Source organism: Solanum lycopersicum, chromosome 11, assembly GCF_036512215.1.
Source record: "Solanum lycopersicum chromosome 11, SLM_r2.1".
Classification (NCBI taxonomy): Eukaryota; Viridiplantae; Streptophyta; class Magnoliopsida; order Solanales; family Solanaceae; genus Solanum; species Solanum lycopersicum.
In genome coordinates, this window is record NC_090810.1 from 18,283,377 (window position 1) to 18,305,975 (window position 22,599).

The 22,599-nt window shown below is 33.8% G+C and overlaps 1 long non-coding RNA gene and 1 pseudogene across 1 annotated transcript; one reads left to right on the forward strand and one right to left on the reverse strand.

The window, feature by feature from the left end:
* Nucleotides 1–2,038: 2,038 nt before the first annotated feature.
* LOC104644719 (uncharacterized) lies at nucleotides 2,039–5,989 on the reverse strand. Its single transcript, XR_738588.3, has 3 exons — nucleotides 5,822–5,989; nucleotides 3,128–3,363; nucleotides 2,039–2,171 (listed from the first exon to the last, which is right to left on the reverse strand). It is a non-coding gene; the product is annotated as an uncharacterized lncRNA (long non-coding RNA).
* A 13,804-nt stretch (nucleotides 5,990–19,793) lies between these two features.
* Nucleotides 19,794–21,676, forward strand: LOC138339683 (uncharacterized; annotated as a pseudogene).
* Nucleotides 21,677–22,599: the final 923 nt, after the last annotated feature.

A 22,599-nucleotide genomic window follows, 5' to 3' on the forward strand; every position in this document is an offset into this window, starting at 1 on the left:
AATAGGGTGAAACATCCTATTTTTGTACCTAATCACCCTTTACTTGTCGAGAACCCTCATGTTCTTGTTCCATTCTTAGAGCATACACTCTATGTTGATGGTCAAGTCATTGATTTTTCAACCAACACTTCACCTAGACTTTTGGCAACTCATGTGCCCTTTGCTTCATTGCCAGAATCAGTCCACGATTCAAAAACCAAACTTATTTACTTATGTAGGAATCCTAGGGACACTTTTATTTCTATGTGGCATTTTGCAAACAATTTATTACTTCATCATAAAGATACTAATTCCATTGAAGAAATGTTTGATCTTTTTTGTAAAGGGGTGAGCCTTTATGGTCCATTTTGGAATCACGTGTTGGATTATTGGAAACAAAGCATACAAAATCCTAACAAAATACTTTTCTTAATGTATGAAGAAATCAAAAAGAAACCAAAAATTCAACTTAAACGCTTGGCTAAATTCTTGGAATGCCCATTTTCCATAGAGGAAGAAAATTCAAGAGTGGTGGATGAGATATTAAAAATGTGTAGCTTTGAGAATTTGAGAAATTTGGAGGTGAATACAAATGGAAAGTTTTCAACTGGAGAGCCATATAAAGTGTTCTTTCGTAGAGGAGAAATCGGAGATTGGAAGAATTATTTTACTGTAGAGATGATCGATAAACTCAATCATATCATTGAAGAAAAGTTTCAAGGGTCTGGATTAAAGTTTTTGTATGTTTGATTATTCATTAATATGCTATAAAATGTAATTATTTATTTTGAAGATCAATGTTGAAGTAGTTTTGTTTGAGAGTAATGTAACAAGAACAGACACCAAAAATCTATTGTTGTAATACTATTTTAACAGTTCAGTACTCAATTTTATTGGAAATTCAGTATTAAATTCATATTTCTTCATTTTGTCACAAGAAGTCATCTTTTTGTTAGTACTGCATAATGTCAATCAAGTTGGAGGAATTTAATTTTATTTTTTTTATTTTGAGATTATTATTTAAGTTTACTAGTATTACTATATATACCAAATAAAAAATTTAATAACTTGATCGCGCTTCGCGGGGTAATTCATCAGCTCATTAATATTATGAATGATCATTTTCTAATATCTGAATATTAGAAGTTTGGTATTTTCTGATATATTAAGAACTTGAAAGATTGTAAAAATCATCTTAATGTAACACCCTAAAAGTTTCTAAACTTGACCCAAATCATTCTCTATTTGTGAATAATATCGTACCAGTGATTCTTAAATTGTCCATATGTGTAAAGGTCAAAATTTTAGCGCATGAATGATTTGGATATGAATTGAGGTCACCAGAATTCCCTAGCAAAAAGTTGAGTTGAAAATTTTCATACCGATTAAGTTTTGATATAAGATTCTATTTCAGTCAGCTTCAAACGACCATTTTTTTTAGAATTTAAAGAGTTGTGTGGCCCATAACCTATCAAATTAAAGATATTTGAATCTTCGTTCCTACGCCATCAATTTTACAACAATCCAAGTTTCTAGCAATAAAAAGTTATAACCATTTTGATAACCTAGAAGTGTTGCCCAACATCTCTAATGACCTAAATAAATCTCTAGGAGAACCAAACCATCATGCAACATAAAAAATACGCTATTGAAGGCTCTTGAAGCGCAGAGAAATTAAGGAGAGAAGAATCAAGATAATAATAGAATTATACTCATAAGATTCAAGAATTAAAGTTACTTTTAAATTTAATTTCATGCAATGAATTTTGAACATCCAAAAATTTGAAGCAATCAATTACATCAAGAGATGTCCATATTCTAAAAAGCAAATGCAGTGTTATTTTAGTTTGTGAGTTAAAATAGAAATGTATGCATACACGTTGGAAGAGGAAGCTATAGAGAGATAGTCTTATTCCAAAAAAAGATAATAGTGCACACCAATTTTATGGTGGATTTAGCCTGAAAATTAAAAAAAAAAAAAGATTTTAGGCCATAAGGTTTAGTGACATCCGAATCGCCATGCCATAACAGTTTAGCATAGGTGGATTGTGACCGATGCGTAGCATAGAAGAATACATAATCTTTGGGATTTTTGCAAAGTTAGTACTCTTTAACTTGCCTCTTTCCTCCACAACTGTTAATTCCTCGAAAGGGTCCTGTACCACAACGTGCCTTCTTTGATACTTCAAACCCTACACAAACATGAAAATCCATGATATATATTCGTAAATCACAAAGAGCATTGATAGAGTCAGTACATCAAAAATGGTCCTTAGCGGCAATTAATTAACATCCATAGCTTAATTGCTCATAAATATGTAATTTTAGCGGTAATTAAGACTCTTTGTATATGTTTCTAAAACTTTTAGCGACACTGGATCTAACGATATTCAATTAATGTTGGTAAAAACTTTAGCACTCTTCTATTTATTGCCACTAAAAGTTATTTTTTGTTGTAGTGAGTATCGATCACTTCAAGCCAAGTAAAAATAAAACTTACCAAATTTCAAAGGATGGTTGATTCTTTTATCAATTACTTCATATAAATCAAACAATGTATACTTAAATCCTATTAATTCCTCTTGTAATAGCATCATCGGTTTTGGAAGAGCCAAACTATGCATTTTTTAGTATCTCATTTAGTTCATTTATGCATTCACCACTCTTGATTTGTTGAAAGGTATAAACCCTAGCACCTGGAAAACAACCTAAGGGAATCAAAGTAAATATGGCAAATTTTCTTCCTCCTTTCTTGTAAATTTCCTGTTACAAGACATAATATTAGTCACATTAATTAATTATATACAAGAGAAAAAGTTCTCAAATATATCAGAACTTTGATCGAAATTGTTGTAATAATATCGAACTTTAGAAAAGACCTTTTACCCCTACACTATTTAATAGTGTATTGTTAAGGTATATATATATGCTCATATGGACACGTTACTATTTCTAATGATGCAATATTTATGATGTTCACGTGGACACACATATACCTTTAAAATACACTGTTAAATAGTGCAGAGGTAAAAGATCATCCATAAAGTTTGGTATCGTAACAACAATTTTGCCAAAAGTTCAAATACTTTTCAGTCTCTTTTCCCCGTATAGAAAGACATGTACTTTCAAATGCAATTTATGTATATACCTTCAAAACGGATGTGAAATTTGATAATACCATTTCTACAAATTGTTGTTTAGGATATGGAAACTGAATTAAATCGGGGCTATTTCGAAAAGCTTCACCATAATTAACTGTTCCAGTACTAAACATGTAAACAGCATTTGAGATGAGTTTTTTTTTGGAATGCTTATCTCCAACTTTATTCTTTAACAATTTTGTCACCTTCTTGAAATATTTCAATTGTGCTTAAGGTCTATTACCTGCAAAAATTAAGAATAATCTTTTTTGTTATAAAAGTACTAGTTAGTTTCACAAAAAAGCTTCATAATATAGGACTATTACAAACTTAAATGATGTTACATGGATATTGACATATGAGGCTCCTCTTCATTATTAAATTTCTTAATTTCTGTAAGTTTACTTGATAAAAGTCATATGTCATAATCAAAAATTACGGGTTGAGATTTGCTCTAATTGTTCCCACTAAGCAATAGATGACTATTTTTTCAGAATTCAGCTCTGACAAATTCGATGTTACAGACTATATATGTGTTTGTAAAATATCCAAGTAGTTAGCCAAATTTACTTTATTTCTAACAAGATTAAGGTGTGATCTAGAAAAAGAAAATACAGAGATCTGAAGTCCATCAAATAAAAGTTTCAGAGACGAAAATTCTGTTTGTCATGAAATCATTTTTTACGTTAATGTAGGGAAGAACTAAGGAAAATAATTTTGTAAATGTACAAAAAAAAAATTGTTCAAAATAAGGAGAGTTGATAATAGATAGAAAAAAAGTGAACTTTTTTGTTCTGCTAAAACATTTTATTTTTTTTTAAAAAAAAGAAAGAAAGAAAGGAGTCATAACAATGTATCATATCTTTTCAATATAAATTTGGCCTAAAACAAAAAGAAAAAAAATGGTCATTGCATCGAAATAAGAAATTAAAAAACGTTTACAATTTCAACCCCATTATTTTTTAAAAAATATTTTTCTTTGACTAAAACCGATGATATTTTAAAGAAATTTTATTGATTTTGGACTAAAAATTACACAGTAAAAAAATGGTCATTGTTATTGTATACAAAAAAAGTAAATAATTGAAAACTAATTTTGCTTGGATAAGATAATAGAGTTCTGCTCTTTTTTCCTCTTCAAATTGGCCTAATAATTAAATAAGTAGACATACATATCCAGCTAAAACAAGTTGTCATTTTATTAAAAGAACAAATTTGAAAAACCCAAAGTTGGGTAAAATTTAAATTATATATTAAGCTGAAGTAAGAAGAAATTTATAATTGAAAAAAATAAAATAAAAAGGAAAAACCATTGTGTAGGATTATGTGACAATTAACGGTGGCCACAGCCCACATCATCATTTATTTTTTGGGGGGTAAAGAGATGTGAATAAAACACACAAAATTTGAAATGTGATCTTTAGGTATTATATACCTTGATCTAATCAAAAGAACAAAAGATACATAATATGGGTGAAATAATTAATAGCATATCCAATTCAACAGTATATATAGTCCTACATATATATCTAAAGCATAGGCCATTTTGGAACATGAAAACATATATTATCCTCTGTAGACTATAATCTATATATGTGTTATATTTTATTTGTAAGGTGTAGATTTATATATAGAATATACTCAAGATAGTTTGTAAAACGACAAAAAATGTTAGCTTCTTTCCAGCAAAAGCCGTTTTTTTGTGAGTCACTAATATATACAACTAATAACTTCAATGATTATATACATAAATTGAGTTCATGATATATGGAAGGTGGCACGAAGCTTCCTATTTCCTTGTTACATTATTGTCTCTATATAAAACTAGAATACTACTTTTACATGTAATGTCCATTTCATCATGCATAATATCTCCAATTAAATTTTTATTTTTTTAAAAAAGAAAAAACCTATGTTATCTATCACCAAAGAATCAATGTCATCCTCAATCAGAAAAAAAACTATGAATGTGAGGGTTCCTCCAGTTAGAGGAAGAATCAAGAGACGAATATTTGCTAGTGTTTTTCGTCAAGTCAAGCGATGTTTGAGTAAACACATAGGTGGTTGCATTAACAGAAAGAAGCAAGATTTTTATCCTGAAAATTCATCTTCTACTATCTAATTTTCATGTAAATTAAAGAAGGTATGATCCTACGGCGGCCCTCTAGCTCCAACCCTAGCTAGTTGTATACATTCAACAATTGATATTTATCAACTTTGAGTTTTTGTTTTGTTTTCTTTCTTTTTCAACTAGTTATTGGAGCCTCTTAAAATTATACCGTAAGATTTATCTTAAATTGCGGGAATGTATTTTTAGTTTCACCTTAATTATGGCTAAGGTGAACATATATGTTTGGATATAATTAATATAATAAAAACATGTTGTGTTTGATTTACTTTTTTTAAAAGAAGTGTTTGGATCGACCCTTTTTATTTGTAAAAATTGACTTAGTTGTCATTAAAAGTTATAATTTTTTTTAAAAAAATTCACCTGATGTTTGACTAAATTCAGATAATGGCCCATTACTTATAAAAACATTAAAGTCAATCGTTAAATTTGGAATGTCTAACAGTTTCAAACTTATAAGGCTTACCTAAACTGGCTAAACACAAACACAAAATGCCAGTAGAAGTAATAATTAGAAAATTTAAGAAAAAAAAAACACATTTTGTCCATGTGTTAGGAAAAATATATGACTTACATGACCACGGTTGGTTTCAAGGAGAGAATCAGATAAGCTTGAAGCAAAATTGACTCCGAGTAAATCCTTGCTTGGAAATAAGATGGAATGAGTGGCAAGTTAGCGTATTCCGCTACAAATAATAACACAATAGACCATGAGTTACATCTCCACAACTATCTCCACAACTTCAATAAGTACTCAACTATATATACATATGAGAAAAATGAAAAGTAAATATTTTCGAATTATCATAAATCGTATAAAAACTAGAGCATATATACCTTTTATACTAACAGACAAACACGTGTTGTGATCTTATTTACCGACCCTCCATTTATTGAATATCGGATAAACGAATAAGATTGTGTCATTTGTCCCTATTTAGTCTCCGTTAGAGTTAATGACATACATACATACATACATACATACATATATATATATATATATATATGTGTGTGTGTGTGTGTGTGTGAAAAAAGGACAAATATACTCCGAACTATCATATATTGTATGCAGATACTCTCATCATACTTTTGTGACATTGATGCGCCATTTTTAGCTTGCTAGATCAACTTCCCATTTTTGGTTTGCTAAATCAACATGTACGATTTGTTAACTTATAATGTTTTGTATAATGACAAACTATCTTGTGTCGCAGGAAAATCACAGGAAAATCAACACTAGAGCAACTATGTTAGATACACAAAATCTTACAGATTGATGCTTCAAGAATCAAATCAGCAGCAAGCAATTTACGAAAAAATTGATTCGCTCAAATCAATCTAACCAAAGGTAGTTTCATTCAAATCAATCTAAACTCAAGAAATCAAATCAAATCTTTCAAGATAAATCTGTCATTGCTAGAACTCTATTAAAAAATATTTATATTAAATCAAGCATGGAAATAAAAAAGGAAATTATCAGCACAAACGGTTTCAAGAAGGAAAAGAATATTTGTTTAAAGCTGCACAGAAGCCCTGGAAAAAAAAGCCTCAATTTAAGGAACAAAATAAGGAAAGGAATATATTGTTCAGCATAGAAAGGAAGATCTAAAAGAAGCAAAACACTGGCACACTTGGCAGAGATCAAAACCAAGTCATCAAGAAAGGGAAGAACCATTAATCAAGCCCCAAGTAAAGAAGTCTGCCGATCATACAAGGAAAAGATCAAAACAGCAAAGAGAAGTAGAGGAAACTATCTATTACATTGATACAAATCAACTAAATCACCTCAATCAAGGACATCCTACACTAATCCTTGAGTTTTTCCTTACAAAGGGCACAAGTCATCATCTATATAAATCGATCCAGATTTGTAATGCGAAGAACACATTTTACTTGAACTTATATTGTAATCTTTCTTTATCTTTCATAAAACTCTGTACACCTTTGAATGAACAATTGTAAAGAAAAGAGAAAGAACAATTGAGTGTAGGTTATACAAGTAGAGGTTGTTTCAAAGAAGAAGGTTTGATTCGCACATCAGACGGGATCTTAATCGTAACATTCTGTAAAACCCAAGTTCTCAACAAGCTCTTAAGAAAATCCTTGTAACCCAAGGGGACTGGACTAGGCACCACATCGATGATCTGAACCAGTATAAAAACACTCTGTGTTATTTACTTACTGCAAGATATCATTACTGTTTGTCTGTTTTACTAACTTGCAGGTGAGTCGACTGGCCAGAGTAGGAAGTTGACCCCCCTCTTGACTTTCAATTAGTATAAGAGCAAAGTCTTAGAGATTCAATGTTTAACCACACATGAACAAAGATCAAATGGCACAATATCTAATTCCTGGCGCGTTTCTTCAAGACGGACATTCTTCACACTGACCACCATATTTTAATGGCTAGAAAGACAAATTTAGAATCTTTTTCTCTTCAAATGATCATCAAGAATGAATAGTAATCAAGAAGGGCCCGAAGCCTATTCCAAGATTGACTAAAGCAGATGGCACTAAAAAAACTTTTGATGCTGAATCGTTTGATATTACTAAGGAACAACAAGAGGTAATTCAAACTAATGTTAGAGCTATAAGTTTGTTGTATTGTGCAGTAAGCGGAGCAGAATATGACAAAATATCAACTTGCGAAACTGCAAAGGAGATGTGGGACAAACTAGAGGTAACCTATGAAGGAACCACTAAAGTAAAGGAAGCTTTCTCACTCGTAAATGAATACGAGTTTTTCAAATTGTCTGATGATAAAATTGTTGAATCCATGTATTCAAGATTCAGTAAAATTATTTGTGAACTTAAATCTCTTGGATTGGTATAGTCAAACTCGTTATAAGTCAGTAAGCTTGTTCGAAGCCTTCCCAAAGCTTGGGAAACTAAAGTGATAATTCTTGAAGATTGAGATCTGTAGAACATAACATATGATGATCTCCAAGGTAATCTAATGGCTTATGAGCAGAATCACATTAACATGTATAATAAAGATGAATAGAAGAAGAATGTTGCATTTCTGAACACCTTATTTTTGACGTATTTATTTTACTCCTATAATATTTTAGTAAGGAATTTTATTTTTATTTGTATTTTGGGTATTTGTTTTTATTAATTTATTGGCTCAAGTGGTCCAATTTTGTTTAAATTGGGCTTATTTAGATTAATTCTAATGGGCTAATTGATTTTGACCCGGTCAATAGAAATGGTGAAGATTGAATCTCAACCATTCATGATATTTTGATCCAAGGGCTATTATTGGACCCAAACAAAAATACCAAACTCCAAAAAATTACCATTTTTTTTATTTTAGATTTTTTATTTTTCTTCTTTCCCTTACTATCATGCCGTCGGCCGGCCACCGCTGCCGCCACCACCGTCCGGTGGCCACCACCTTTTTGGCCGGAAAAATCTTTAAAATTTTTACCATCTTTTCCTTTCAAACTTTTCATCCATATCTATAGCCAAACTCCGTAGATCTAAGGAAAACCAAATATCAATTTTTACTTATTTTTCTTAGATTTATAATGTTCCGGTCATTCCCATCCCAAACCCTTTACATAAATGTGTAGAGCTCTTCAAGGGCTATCATTTTGATATAAATTTTAAGTTCAAAATCCATCAAAAAAAATTTCGGCGACCTTCATTTATCCGGAAGTTATGTCAATCTTTTCCCCCCTCTCAATCTTTATCCAAATTCATCATTATCTTTTTTCGTTTGGCCATATAAGTGTCGGATCTATGTTATTAATGTTCTTTACGTTTATCGTGTTGATGTTGTTGCTTGAAGTATTATTATTATCAATTTTTAATTATGTTTTATGTGTATTATTATTTTTTTTACTTTTTTTTCTACATTATTTTGTTGTGATTAATCTTTAAAATTGTTTAGATGTTTAGATTTTATGTTAGTGGGTCAATTTGTTTTGGTTTTGATAAAATGGGTCAACATTTGAGCGTTTTTTAGATTTTTTCAGATGACCTATCAGGTATTATTCAAACAATGAATAAAAGAAGTGAGTCATCTACATGACATTTGGGCCTTTTATTTTCAGATGACCCATTAACTATTATTCAAACAATGAATAAAAGAAATGAGTCATCTAAATGACATTTAAGCCTATTATTTTCTTATGACTCATATAACTATATTCAATTAATGAATAAAGTAAATGGATCATCTAAAAGGGCAAATGAATCATTCAATTAATCTCATTTTTCTTTAAAAAAAATAAAAACAATTCATTGGCCGTCTTGGGTGGCACCTTGGGAAAACAAAGACTACATGCATTGACTCTTAAGTTTTCAAGAAAAGTTAGAAGTTTAATGTTGAACACCTAATTAAACCCTCTTCTTTTTTCCATTTAAAAAAATAAAAAAAAAAGATAGAAAGAAAATTGCAAGAAAAAAAAAACTTTTTTAAACTTCTTCTTAAAAAAAATAAAGATATTTCTCTTGGGTTGTCTTGAGAATTCAATTTAATTTGGTTCTATTATTTGCTTTTCATCAACTCTAGGTATTTCTTTTTACATTTCATTGTATTCTTGAATTAATGTTTATGTTCTTTTTATGTTTTTTTTTTAAAAAATTGTTGATCTTTTTTGCTAAGTTTATTATGATTCTTGTATGATTATGTTTATCCTTATGTTACTTAGTTTGAATATTTTTATTAATTTATTCTATAGTGTTACTCATATGATTGTGTTTATTATGATGTACATATATATTATTAATCATATTTAGTTTAAATGTTAGCTTTAGTAAGTAAAATAAAATAAAATTTAACAATCATACTTTTTTAGGTTTTTGGTAACTTTCTTTTGGAAAAATGAACTTAAGAAAAAAAAATATAAAACTAGTCATTTTTGTAAAAGGGTTTAATCAGGTCATTTTTGCAACAAAATAAAAATGTAAATCTAGTTATTTCTGCAAAAAAAATATATGTAAATATGGTCTTTTTTTTTCAAAAAAAAAAAATTCTCTTAATAAATATTTGAATTGATTATTAAAGTAAAATACAAATTTGACTAATTTGACTTAATAATCAAACAATTAGAAACATTGCTATTTTGCAATATTCTATCAAATAAATCAAGGTAGTCATTTTATATAATTTTTTTTTTACCAAATTGGTTATTTCTTAAATTTTTATCAATATAAAAAAAATCAAAACTAGTATATCATTTGTTTAAAAGAGTGTTTAATAGTATTTTAGTAAAAGTTTTCTTTGTTTTCTTCTTTTATTGTCATGGTCTAGTAGTAAAACTTAATTGTCTATTTTTTTCTTTTGGTAAAACAATAAATATAAATGCTAGAAATTTTTTAACAATACCTAATAAATAAATACTAATCATTTCTTGGTCTATATGTTGCAACAATTTCTTTTATTCATTTTATCATTATTTTTTAAAAAAATTAAGTAATTAATTATTGTGTTTTTCTTTTCTTTAAAAAATAAAATAAAACCTCAAATACAATCATGTGTTCGATTTTACGATCCTTGGTGTGTATTCTTTTCTAAAAAAGAGTCTTGTATGCGGTTACGCTCTTAGGCCAATCAATTTTTTTTTAAAAATAGTAATTAATACAATTTTCCCCTGTTATCCAAAATAAATAAATAAATTATTTTAGCCAAATATAAGTTAATAAAGCGACTGTGCTAGAACCATGTGACTCGGGGGGTGTCTCATACCTTCCCTCCAGTCAATAGATTTCCTTACCCAATCTTTGTTTTTCGTAGACTGAAAAAAAATATTTTTTTTCATTTTAAACTAAGAACTATCTAGTGACTTTGAACACCCAAAAAACTCAATTCCAAGTGGCAACTCTACAAAAGAATAAAAAATATATTTTTTTAAACCTGTCATATTCTCAACAATTGTTAAAAAATAAAAGAGGTGTGACAGATCTGGCGACTCCGCTGGGAACCATTTCTTTTTAAATTCGAGCTTTGTACATTAATTTTTTTTGGCTATTTTGTTTATTTGGATAAATTTTATGTTTGGATGCTAATTGTGTTATTTCAGCAATTCATTGTTTTGATATTATATTGTATATAAAGTATTTTCTCTCGCACACCCTCTGAGTCTCTGTAATTTTGTTATACACTGTGATTGCGGATCCGCTCAACAGAACTTCTGCTAGGATGAGTCAGTGTGCGGTTATGCTCCTGATTCTAGGTTGTCACACATGTTAGGTGGGGTTGGACCACCAGTTAAGCCGGAATAGCTCTGCTACCGGTAGGCTGACCCTCCCTGACTCGAGTTGTCCACTCGAGTAAGCCAGTCTAAACACCTTTATAAAAGTTAAACCTAGATTAAATGTCTCTTGTGTGCTATTTTTTTGTTTCATCATTTGCATTTGACCTAGCGAAATTTAAGATATGTATCCATGCTAGACCAAAATGTTCATTTTATATGCTATGTAAAAATAGTTGGTTCAGAAGGCCTTGACATTGTTGACCATCTTCAAAATAGCTTTGTGAGTTTAATTTTTATTTTTTTTCTAAAAAAGGTCAAAATAAAAGGGGTAGTCTTCCCAAGACAAGTTTTTCTTTTATGAACTAAGAACACCTGATTCTCATTAAAAAGAGATATGTAGGCATCCCTTCTCGGGTTTGGTGTTTGTAAAAATTGGTATTTTATTTGATTTTTAATTTTTTAAAAAAACTCTTTTTTTTTTACTTTTCTTTCTTCACTCTGTTAGAGTTTGTCATAAAAACCGTTATTTGATTCTATTAAAAGGTACAAATGGCATCATCGACCTAAGGACAAGGTTGAAAAAGGCCTAGAAGCGAAGGAATTCTAGAGTTCACGATCGTAGATACTATACCAAAAGATTTATTGCAATGGTGGACAGACATGGGAAGTCATGACAAAAAAAGAGTAAAGGAACACTTGGGCATTTAGTGCATCTTATGGAGATTGATCCCAGAAGGGATGTGGTCGAGGCATTAATTCCTATTAGGGATCCCAAAAAGAATGTATTTCATTTTTCTGACTGTGAGATGACACTAACTTTTGAAGAAATTGTCGGCTTCATGGGGAAGGGGTCTACTGTTCGAGGTGCTGATCTAAGCAATAAAAGACCCATAATTTCAAAACATGTTGATGACAAAAAATTCCTGTAACTGCTCAAGATTAATCAAATAGTGAAAGAAAGTTTGAAAAATTGGTGGGTCTCATTGGACTTTCTATACTAGAGATACGGCCTAAGAGATAGATTCAAGAACTATCGAAACTAGTTGACTAACAAGGGCGGTGAAGAGGCTTGGAAGGAAAATGGATGTTTTGCTTTTATGGTCGCATTTTTGGAGCTTATTATTTTCCCCAAAAAGGGACAAGCATATTGACATTCGCCTGGCTGGTGTGGTGAAGGCGTTGACACAATGGAAAGTCCAACTATTATTCCTATGATCCTGGCAGATATGTTTCGTGCATTGACTAAATGTTTAAGTGGAGAAATGTACTTTGAAGGCTGTAATATTTTGGTCCAAATATGGTTTTTGGAACACCTTTATCACCATGATCGTGCGCCTAGGTTTACTCCAGATTGGTGCAACTATGTTTCCTCTCATAAGGAAAGGGAAGCCAAAATTGATTTTCCAAGAGGAATCATAGCATGTGAAGAAAAACATTCAGTGATCACATCTAATGAAATAGTGTGGAATTATTACTGGTTACCAGCTAAGGATATCATTTGCATGTCTAGTGGTATCTCAATTCTTGTGTTGATTAGTCTTAGTGGTGTTCAACCATATGCCCTACTTCAGGTTATCCGTCAACTAGCCAGAGTTCAAGAAATCCTACCCAATGATGATATGAGTAGGTTTGCATATGGCACTCCGCCAGGTTTTGCTTTTAATAACGTAGATATTATGAAGATTTAGTACGGGAGTATTATTTCTGAGCTAAGTGAAATGGTTGTGAAGAAATATACATGAAAGGTGGTTCCTAGGTACCTATCGTGGTTTCGTGATCCAATGACATTTGGTGACACTCCCGAAGGATCCAACAGAAAAAGAAGAGATAAACATACTATAAGACATTTTAAAAAATAGTTGGAGAAGGCCAAAGAAACCATTGCACGGCAAGAAGTACAAGTCCAAAGAGGAAAAAATCACAAGTTAGAGTTGCAAGATATGGAAGGAGAATTGAAGCATGTAGAGGGAAGATTAGCCCGATTAGAGGAAGATTTGCATAGTCAAATCCACTTGGCACGACAGATAAAAAAGGAGCAGAGTTTTGAGATCTCTCGATTGAAGAGGGACTTAGTGGCATCCGAAGAGGTCGTCCACTATTAAAAGGGAGAACTTAAGCGACATAAGGAAAAATTCGAGAAAGAAAGATCGTGTTGGATGCATCAGTTAGAAGAATATCAGAGAAAAATCAGTCATTATGTTGATAACGAAGAGGGGCAAAGACAATTGATCATCGAGAGAGCAACACTTTGCCATCAACTTGAAGCAGCAGAAGGGTGAGAGGCCCTCTTGAGGAATAATCTTGGTGATCATCAGACTTTGTTAAATGACTGTCATCAAAACATGAGAAGGGCTAGATTTCAAGTTCATTAACTGGCAGAGCAAACCTCCTATATTATTAAAAATCAGTGCCGTATGAATGATCAAGAAGTGGATGAGCAAGCACGGGCCATTGTTCCCCATCTGCCGAAGGTGTTGCTGAATTTGTATGAGACCTTGGGAGGAAAAAGAAAGCCCCAAGAAAGTGATGAAGAGTATAGAGAAGTTTTAGTTGTTTTTTTGTTCATTTCATTTTTTTTGTTGAAAAACTTAATTTTTTGTTTAAAATTTGGTGTTTAAGGATATTATGTTGATCCGAGTTGTGTTTAAACCTTTTGATTTTGTTGTTTTCTTGAAGTTTTGGCGAATGAATTCCAAATTAATCTTTTTAAGTTGTCTAAATATTTGAACTACGTAATGATCTGATTCATGCAGTAACATGATAAGTAGGCACCCTCCAAAGGGTCCGATCAGAATTTTTTTTCAAAACTTTTTTTTTCTAAAAAAAAGGACAATGAGCAAAGCAAAGATGGGATGATACAATGTCCTTATGAACCCATGTTACTATGTGATTAATAAGTGTGTGATTGGTTTATAAAATTATCTAACCCCTAACAAGTTTGTTCATTTCACATCAACTCTAGTTAGCTTTTGGTGGTTGGATTGTGGTAAACTGGTAGAGCACTTATAATTTACCTGGTCTAAGGTAAGAGGGTCAATGACTACCAATAAAGAAACTATGGTGATTCCGGTGGATACTCCAAGTGATTCAACAACAAGAGAGACAGTCACTGTTGAAGAAAATCGGACGTTGAGACATATTATGGCATAGTTGTGGTAAGCTTGGGCCAATGGACAAGAACCACCAACGTCTATTCCTGGTTTTCCTGACATCACTAGTATTTGATCTTCATCTTCTCAAGTCCCAACATCAGAACCTTTCTTCCCTCCAGGGTATGGTTCATTTGATAATTGTGGGGCCGGCCCATCAACAACACGTCCTCAAGGCATGCCACTCAGGAATACTCCCATTGTCACAATAACTGCACCGGTCTATATACTCTCACAACTGACTGTGAGCATAGACCAGCTCAAGAGGGACATTTCACCACTCATCCGGAGCAGTATTATACTTATGGGATAGCATTTGGGGGCCCTGACTTAGTTCAATTCGGCTCCCCCATTGATGTTGAGAGGCCCACTCCAGGCTCAGAGCAAGAAGAAATGTTGAAAATAATGAAAAGCATCGAGCAACACATGAAGAGAATGGAAGGGTTAGGAGGGCACAAAAGTGTCGCATTCAAAGACTTTTGTATGTTCCCAAATGTCCACCTGCCACCTGGGTTCAAAACCCCTAAGTTTGATAAGTATGATGGAGATGTAGATCCCATAGCCTACCTTAAGAGTAACTGTTATCAACTTCGGGTGCAGGGGGTAAAGAAGAATCGCTCATGGCTTATTTTGGTGAGAGCCTGACTGGTGTTGCCTCATAATGGTTTATAGACCAAGAGATCTCACACTGGCACATATGGGATGATATGTCTCAAGATTTTGTTAGACAATCTCAGTACAATGTGGACATTATGCAAGATCATAATACACTCTCCAATACAAGAAAAAAAACCAAGTTAAAGATTCAGAGAATATGATATCAAATGAAGGGAACAATCAACCCGAGTCAATCCCCTATTAAATGAGCAAGAATTGGTTGATATCTTCATAGAGGCTCAAAATCCTTACTACTTCCACCACCTCACAGCCGCAATGGGAAGAACGTTTCACACAACAATCAAAATTGGGGAAATGGTCGAAAGTGGTCTCAAAAAAGGAAGGATCGTGGGCCAGGCAGCAATGAAAGATACCAAACAGGCCATTCAAGGTGGTTCAACAAGTTTTAAAAATCGTAAAAAGAAAGAGGAAGTTATTTCACTATCATTAGGGTCAAGGGGAGCTCAGAGAAAGTCTAATTGTCCTTACACATCCGTTTAGGGAAAACTTAGATATCCTCAACATTACTACCCTTATGCCCCTCAATATCCAGTATCTTCATCTACATACACAGTTTCAATGCTCAGTCATATGTGCATCTTCCCAATTGCCCACATTTTCAGGACCCATCTCAAGGAAACTTTCACCCACAACGACCACCTTATCTGGTCCCTTACAAGTCTCCTCTTATGAAGAATTATGCTCAATATCAAGCACAGAAAAAGAAATTCACTCCATTGGGCAAGTCGTACTCCAGCTTGTTTCAAAATTTAAGAAACATAATTGCGATTGAGTGTATCGCACCACATCGTCTGAATCCAAATGCTCCAGGTTTCCAAGCTAATGAAAAATGTGAACACCATTTAGGAGCCCTAGGATACAACACTGATAATTGTTTGACCTTGAAGGGAGCAATAGAGAAGCTGATTGAGCATGGAGTTGTTGTGACATATGATCAAAACACTCCCAATGTGACCAATAACCCACTTCTAGCTCAAAAAAACTTATTGGATATGGTTTGTGATGATCAAGAGTACAAAATCCTTAGCAAAATGGGAAATTTGTTTCAAAAGATCGGAGAAGAAAACAAGTCAATGAAGAGTTTAGAACCAGTTGCATCTCTGAGTGTGGAAGGTGTCAATCTTGACACCAAAGTCTTGTGCCTCCCGGGGTTTTCAAAGGGGATTGAAGTTCGAGCTGCTATGCCAAAGTTGTATGCATCAAAAGGCTTTTCATTAAGACAACTTGACCAAAGTTGCTTGACCAAGTTGAAAGAGCCTATTTTTGTTTAGCCCGTTCAACAACTTCAAGTAATTGATTCAAAGGCTGTCTCTTGGAACTATAACAAAACCGCAGTGGTTTATCGAGGAAAGGGATTTTCGAAGAAGTTGATGAAGCGGGGGGTTTGACACGTTTGGGAAGATGTTATTCTCCAGAAGAATTAAGAAAAGGTAAGATGGCTGAAAATATCCAAGTCCCACTAAAGAAAGCAGTTACTAACGAAAAAAATGTAGAATTTCTAAAAGCATAAGGTTCCAGATTACTCTATCGTGGAACAATTGAAGAAGACGCCTGCACAGATTTCACTGTTGTCTCTATTTTGCACTCAGAAGAACATCGTCTTCTGTTGAATAAGGTTTTGAATGAAGCACATGTGCCAAAATAGACCACAATAAATCAGTTGGAGAATATGACCAAGTGCGTCTTCGAGTCAAACATCATCACTTTCACTAATGATGAGTTGCCCAAGGAGAGAGTAGGACACAACAAAGCTTTGCATCTTACAGTGACATGTGAAGGTTACTATGTAAAGAGGGTCATGATAGATGGAGGGTCAGGGGTAGACATATGTCCTCTTTCTACACTGCAAAGCTTGAAAGTTAACACTGACAGAGTTTGCCCCAGTAATGTATTTGTGCCAGCTTATGACGGCTCAAGGAGGGATACCATTGGTGAAATAAAGTTAAACATGACAACTGGGCCAGTAGTATTTATGTTGTGTTCCAAGTAATGGATATGGAAACATCTTATAATTTTCTACTAGGTAGTCCATGGATCCACATGGCTTGAGCCGTCCCATCAACTTTACATCAAGTTGTCCAGTTTGAATACAACAATCAGGAAATCACTGTTCATGGGGAAGATGATTCACCTATTTACAGAGATCCATCCGTCACATATATTGAGGCAAATGAAGGATGTGATTCTGTTGTTTACCAGTCTTTTGAGGTTGTATTAGTCTATGCTTTGAAGAAGGAGAATCTAACATCCAATCATGTATCTTTTCTTCCGCTTCAATCGTAGCAACAATGATGCTCAAATATGGTTATCAACCCGGTAAAGGTTTAGGAGTATATTCTCAAGGAATCGTGGATCCCATTACTCTCTTAGGAAATCAAGGCACCTCTGGCCTCGGATACAAACAAAGAAAGAGAAATAGAGATAAGGCTAAGAACCACAAAAGGATTGATTGTTCGTTGCCACAACCGATTCCCCATATTTCTCATTCTTTTATCAAACCTTAGGGTCCAGAATTGAAAGATTAATTCACTCTTGAAGACATTGAAGAAGTTATTTAGGATCTCAGTCAGTTGTTTTGTGAAGTAAATATGGTCCAAGTTGGTGAAGGTACAAGTCATGCCAATATGCAGCTCGTGGGCTCAGGTGTTGAGTTAAGCAATTGGGAAGCCACTCCTTTCCCCATAAGGAAGGAGTCGTGGTAGTTTGTTTGCTACTCTTTTGTATTTTGTTATTCTTAGGGTTGTGACCTGAATAGTTCAAAGTATTTTGTTATTGTCAACCCTTATGTCCTTTTTTGATGTCAGTGAAATGAAATTTCAGTTTCATAGTAATTTTTGTCTTTTTCCCTCCCTTAATTCTTATTCTCTATTTTTCAGTTCTATAAATGCCAGCTTTGATAACATGACATGCATGCGGAATTCACTCCCTAATTTAAAAGAGTTGTTTATTCTTGAATCAAGTCAAGAGGTGGAATATGATGAAGAAGAGTCTTTTAGGGAAATTAATAGGGAACTGGAACAGTTTGAGCACAAACCGAATCCTAATCTTAGTGAAACTTAGACAATCAATTTGGGAAGATCTGAGAATGTTAAGGAAATAAAAACAAGTTTACATATCAATCAGGAAATTAGAGAAGTAATAATAAAACTTTTGTTTGAATACAAAGATGTATTTGCTTGGTCTTATGATGACATTCTAGGTTTGGGTGTTGTTTTAGAGGTTCATAAGTTGTCCGTTTATCCTAATTTTCCACCCGTCCAACAGAAAAGAAGGAAATTCAAACCGGACGTGAGTGAAAAAATCAAGAAAGAAATAATGAAACAACTGAATGCAAAGGTGATCCAAGCTATTTGTTACACTACTTGGTTGGCAAATGTTATTCCTGTTCCAAAAAAGGATGGAAAGACAAGAGTTTGTGTTGACTATCAGGATTTGAACAAGGCTAGTCGAAAAGACAACTTTCCATTGCCAAATATCCACATCCTAGTTGATAATTGTACAAAACACGAGATGCAATCTTTTGTGTACTGTTATGCGGGGTATTATTGAATCTTGATAGATGAAGAGGACGCTGAGAAAACCGCTTTCACCACTCCATGGGGAAATTACTGCTACAGGGTCATGCCATTTAGTCTTAAAAATGATGGGGCGACTTACATGAGGGCTATGACCACCATAAACCATCATATGATGCATGAAGAAATTGAAGTATACGTCGACGACGTAATCATCAAGTCTAAAACACAAGTTGATCATGTGCAAGACCTGAGAAAATTCATGGAAAGAGTGCGAAGATATAACCATAAGCTCAATCCAGCAAAATGTGCATTCACAGTTCTATTTGTAAAACTTCTGGGTTTTATTGTCAGTAGAAAGGGAATCGAATTGGATCCCTCCAAAATAAAAGCCATTCGAGATTTGCCATCCCCGAAAAATAAGACCGAAGTCATGAGTCTACTTGGGAGGTTGAACTACATCAACAGGTTTATTGCTCAACTCACAACCACATGTGAGCCCATTTTCAAACTTCTGAAGAAGGATACTGCTGTCAGATGGACAAAAGATTGTCAATGAGCTTTTGAAAAAATCAAGGAGTCTTTGTCCAACCCTCCCGTGTTGGTACTGCCTGAACTGACAGGCCTCTCTTTCTATATTTTTTAGTAACAGATAATTCCTTTGGGTGTATTTTTGGCCAACATGATGCTACAGGAAGGAAGGAGTAGGTTATCTACTACTTGAGAAAGAAATTCACAGGTTATGAGGTCAAGTACACCCATTTGGAATGGACATGTTGCGCCCTAACTTGGATAGCTCAAAAGTTAAGGAATTACTTATTTTCCTACACAACATACCTCATATCAAGGATGTATCCTTTAAAGTACATCTTTCAGAAGCCAATGCCAATTGGCAGTCTCGCGAAATGGCAAATTTTTCTCATTGAATTTGACATTATATATGTCACTCGCACTGCAATGAAATCCCAAGCTTTGGTAGACCACTTGGCAGAGAACCCAGTCGATGGTGATTACGAACCATTGGATACATATTTTCTAGATGAAGAGATTAACTCAATTGAAGAAGTAGGTTCAAATGGAAATCAAGCCTGGCAATTGTACTTTGATGGAGCAACCAACACAAAAGGCATACGAATTGGGGCAATTTTAATATCGCCCACAGGGCAACATTACCCAACAATAGCTCGACTTTGTTTCTTTTGTACAAATAACACGACTGAGTATGAAGCTTTGCATCATGGGTCTAAAAATGGAAATATATTTGGGTGTGCAAGAATTAATTATGTTAGGAGATTCTGATTTGCTTATCCGACAAGCTGAAGGCGAATGGAAACTAGAGACCTAAAGATCCTTCCATACAGACAATGTGTGGAAGATCTTAGCAAAAGGTTCGTGTACATCGAGTTTAGATACATCCCCAGGTTTCATAATGATTTGGCCGATGCCTTGGCTACTTTGGCCTCAATGCTTCCCTATCCTGGAAACACTTACATCACCCCATTAGAGATTTATGTTCGGGAAAAACATGGCTATTGTAATACAGAGGAAGCAAAATCTGATGGTGAGCCATGGTACTCAGATATAAGGAAGTTTTGGAAGACAGGGAGACGCCTCAAACATACCAACAGAAGCCAAAAAAGAAATATTAGACGTTTGGCTGATGGTTTCTTTTTGAGAGGGGATGTTTTGTATAAATGAACTCCGAATCTGAATTTATTGAGATGTGTAGATGCTGAAGAAGCCAAGAAAATTATGAATGAAGTGCAGGCTGGGGTATGTGGACCATACATGAACAGATATGTCATTGCAAAAAAGATACTCCAGGGCGGGGTATTATTGGCTTACCATGGAAAGGGATTGCTTTCACTTTGTGAAAAAATGTCATTTAATGTCAAATCCATGGTGATCTCATTCATTCACCTCATTTTGAGTTGCACCCCATGGCTGCTCCTTGGCCCTTTGTTGCATTGGGAATGGATGTAATTGGACCAATTGATCCAAAAGCCTCTACTGGACATCGATTCATTTTGGTTGCAATTGATTACTTCACCAAATGGGTGGAGGCGATAACTTTCAAAGCACTCACAAAGAAGGCGGTCGTGGATTTTGTTCATTCAAAAATTATTTGTCTATTTGGTATCCCAAGAGCTATCATCACAGATAATGCTGCAAACCTCAATAGTAATCTGATGAAGGAGGTATGCGAATAGTTCAAAATTATGCACCACAATTCTACTCCATACCGACCAAAAGCCAACAGAGCTGTGGAGGCAGCCAACAAGAATATCAAAAATATTCTCAGAAGGATGGTTCAAGGCACTACACAATGGCATGAGAAGTTACCTTTTGAAATTTTAGGATACCGCACAACAGTGCACACCTCGATTGGTGCAACTCCCTATTTGCTGGTGTATGGAACTGAGGCTGTGATTACAGCGGAAGTCGAAATTCCATCTCTTCGAATTATTGTCAAGGTTGAAATTGAAGATACTGAATGGGTCAAAACCTGACTAGAGCAACTCGCATTAATAGACGAGAAACTATCGAGGACTGTTTGTTTTGGTAACTTTATCAGTAAAGGATGGCTCATGCATACAACAAAAAGGTGAACCCAAGACACTTTGAAGTAGGTCACCTGGTCATAAAGCACATTCTCCCGCACCAAGAAGAATCCAAGGGAAAGTTTTCCCCAAATTGGCAAGGTCCATATCTTATCAAGGAAGTATTGTCCAAAGAAGCCCTTCACCTTACTGATGTGGAAGGAAAAATCACAGGCATAATTGTTAATGCAGATTCAGTCAAAAGATACTACATCTAATGCATTTGAAGGTTCTGCGACAAGTTTGGGGTTGAAAGAACAAAGGCACCTCTTCAACAAAAAAGAAACCCTTATTTAGAATTCTGAACTATGTTTGACCTGATTCCGAAAGGATACGTTGAAAACCCTTTAGGGGTTCGGTCATATAAAAAAATCAGCTTTCCACTATTTACAAAAAAACTGGGTCATTGTTTTAGTTTTTTTTATATTGAATAATGTCACATTGTAATTTTATTTACTTTGGCAACCAACTTTTAATCAAATCTGAAAATGATATTAATCATCAAAGGAAACAGCGAAAAAAAAACAAAAAAAACTTATGAGTGAAAACCCTTGTGGGGTACCATGAGTAAGTAAAAAAAAGAGAGAGTCTTATCGGTGAAAACCTATAGGCATCATAAGAAGAAAAAATAATAGTAAAATCTTATAGGTGAAAATCCTACGGGCACCTTCTGATAAAGGGAGAGAACATAATGAATGAAATCTGCAAAGATGATCGTTTCTCGATGCCTATGCATAAAGGGCACATAGATCAATTGACGATGACTCAAATTTTGAGAACTTAAAAACTCAAACGGATCAGGGGGCAAGTCCAAGTGCATGTCATGGTTAAATCAAAGTCGACATATGCCTCCAGATAAGTTCTCTTTCTCATTTTCAAAGGAATATCCTTCATTAGGTTTATAGTCTTGTTGATCCAATCTTTCATACTCTTAAGTTTGATATTTGTTTTTTTTCTCTTTTCGATATAATGTCTTGACAAAATAATGTAAAGAGTGCAAAGGTTACTACGGGTTCCCAAAAGTAAAGCTGAGTATCTGAGTTGACAACCAATTGAGCAAGGACTAAAAACACCTCAAATCTTCACTGAAAATTGATGAAGGTCATCATTCATTGGGACATCACTTGCACGATGATATTTCGTAGTACCAAAAGATCCAGGCCCCTGGTTAACAAAGATGGAGCTTCAAAGGTTCATTAACCGAGGA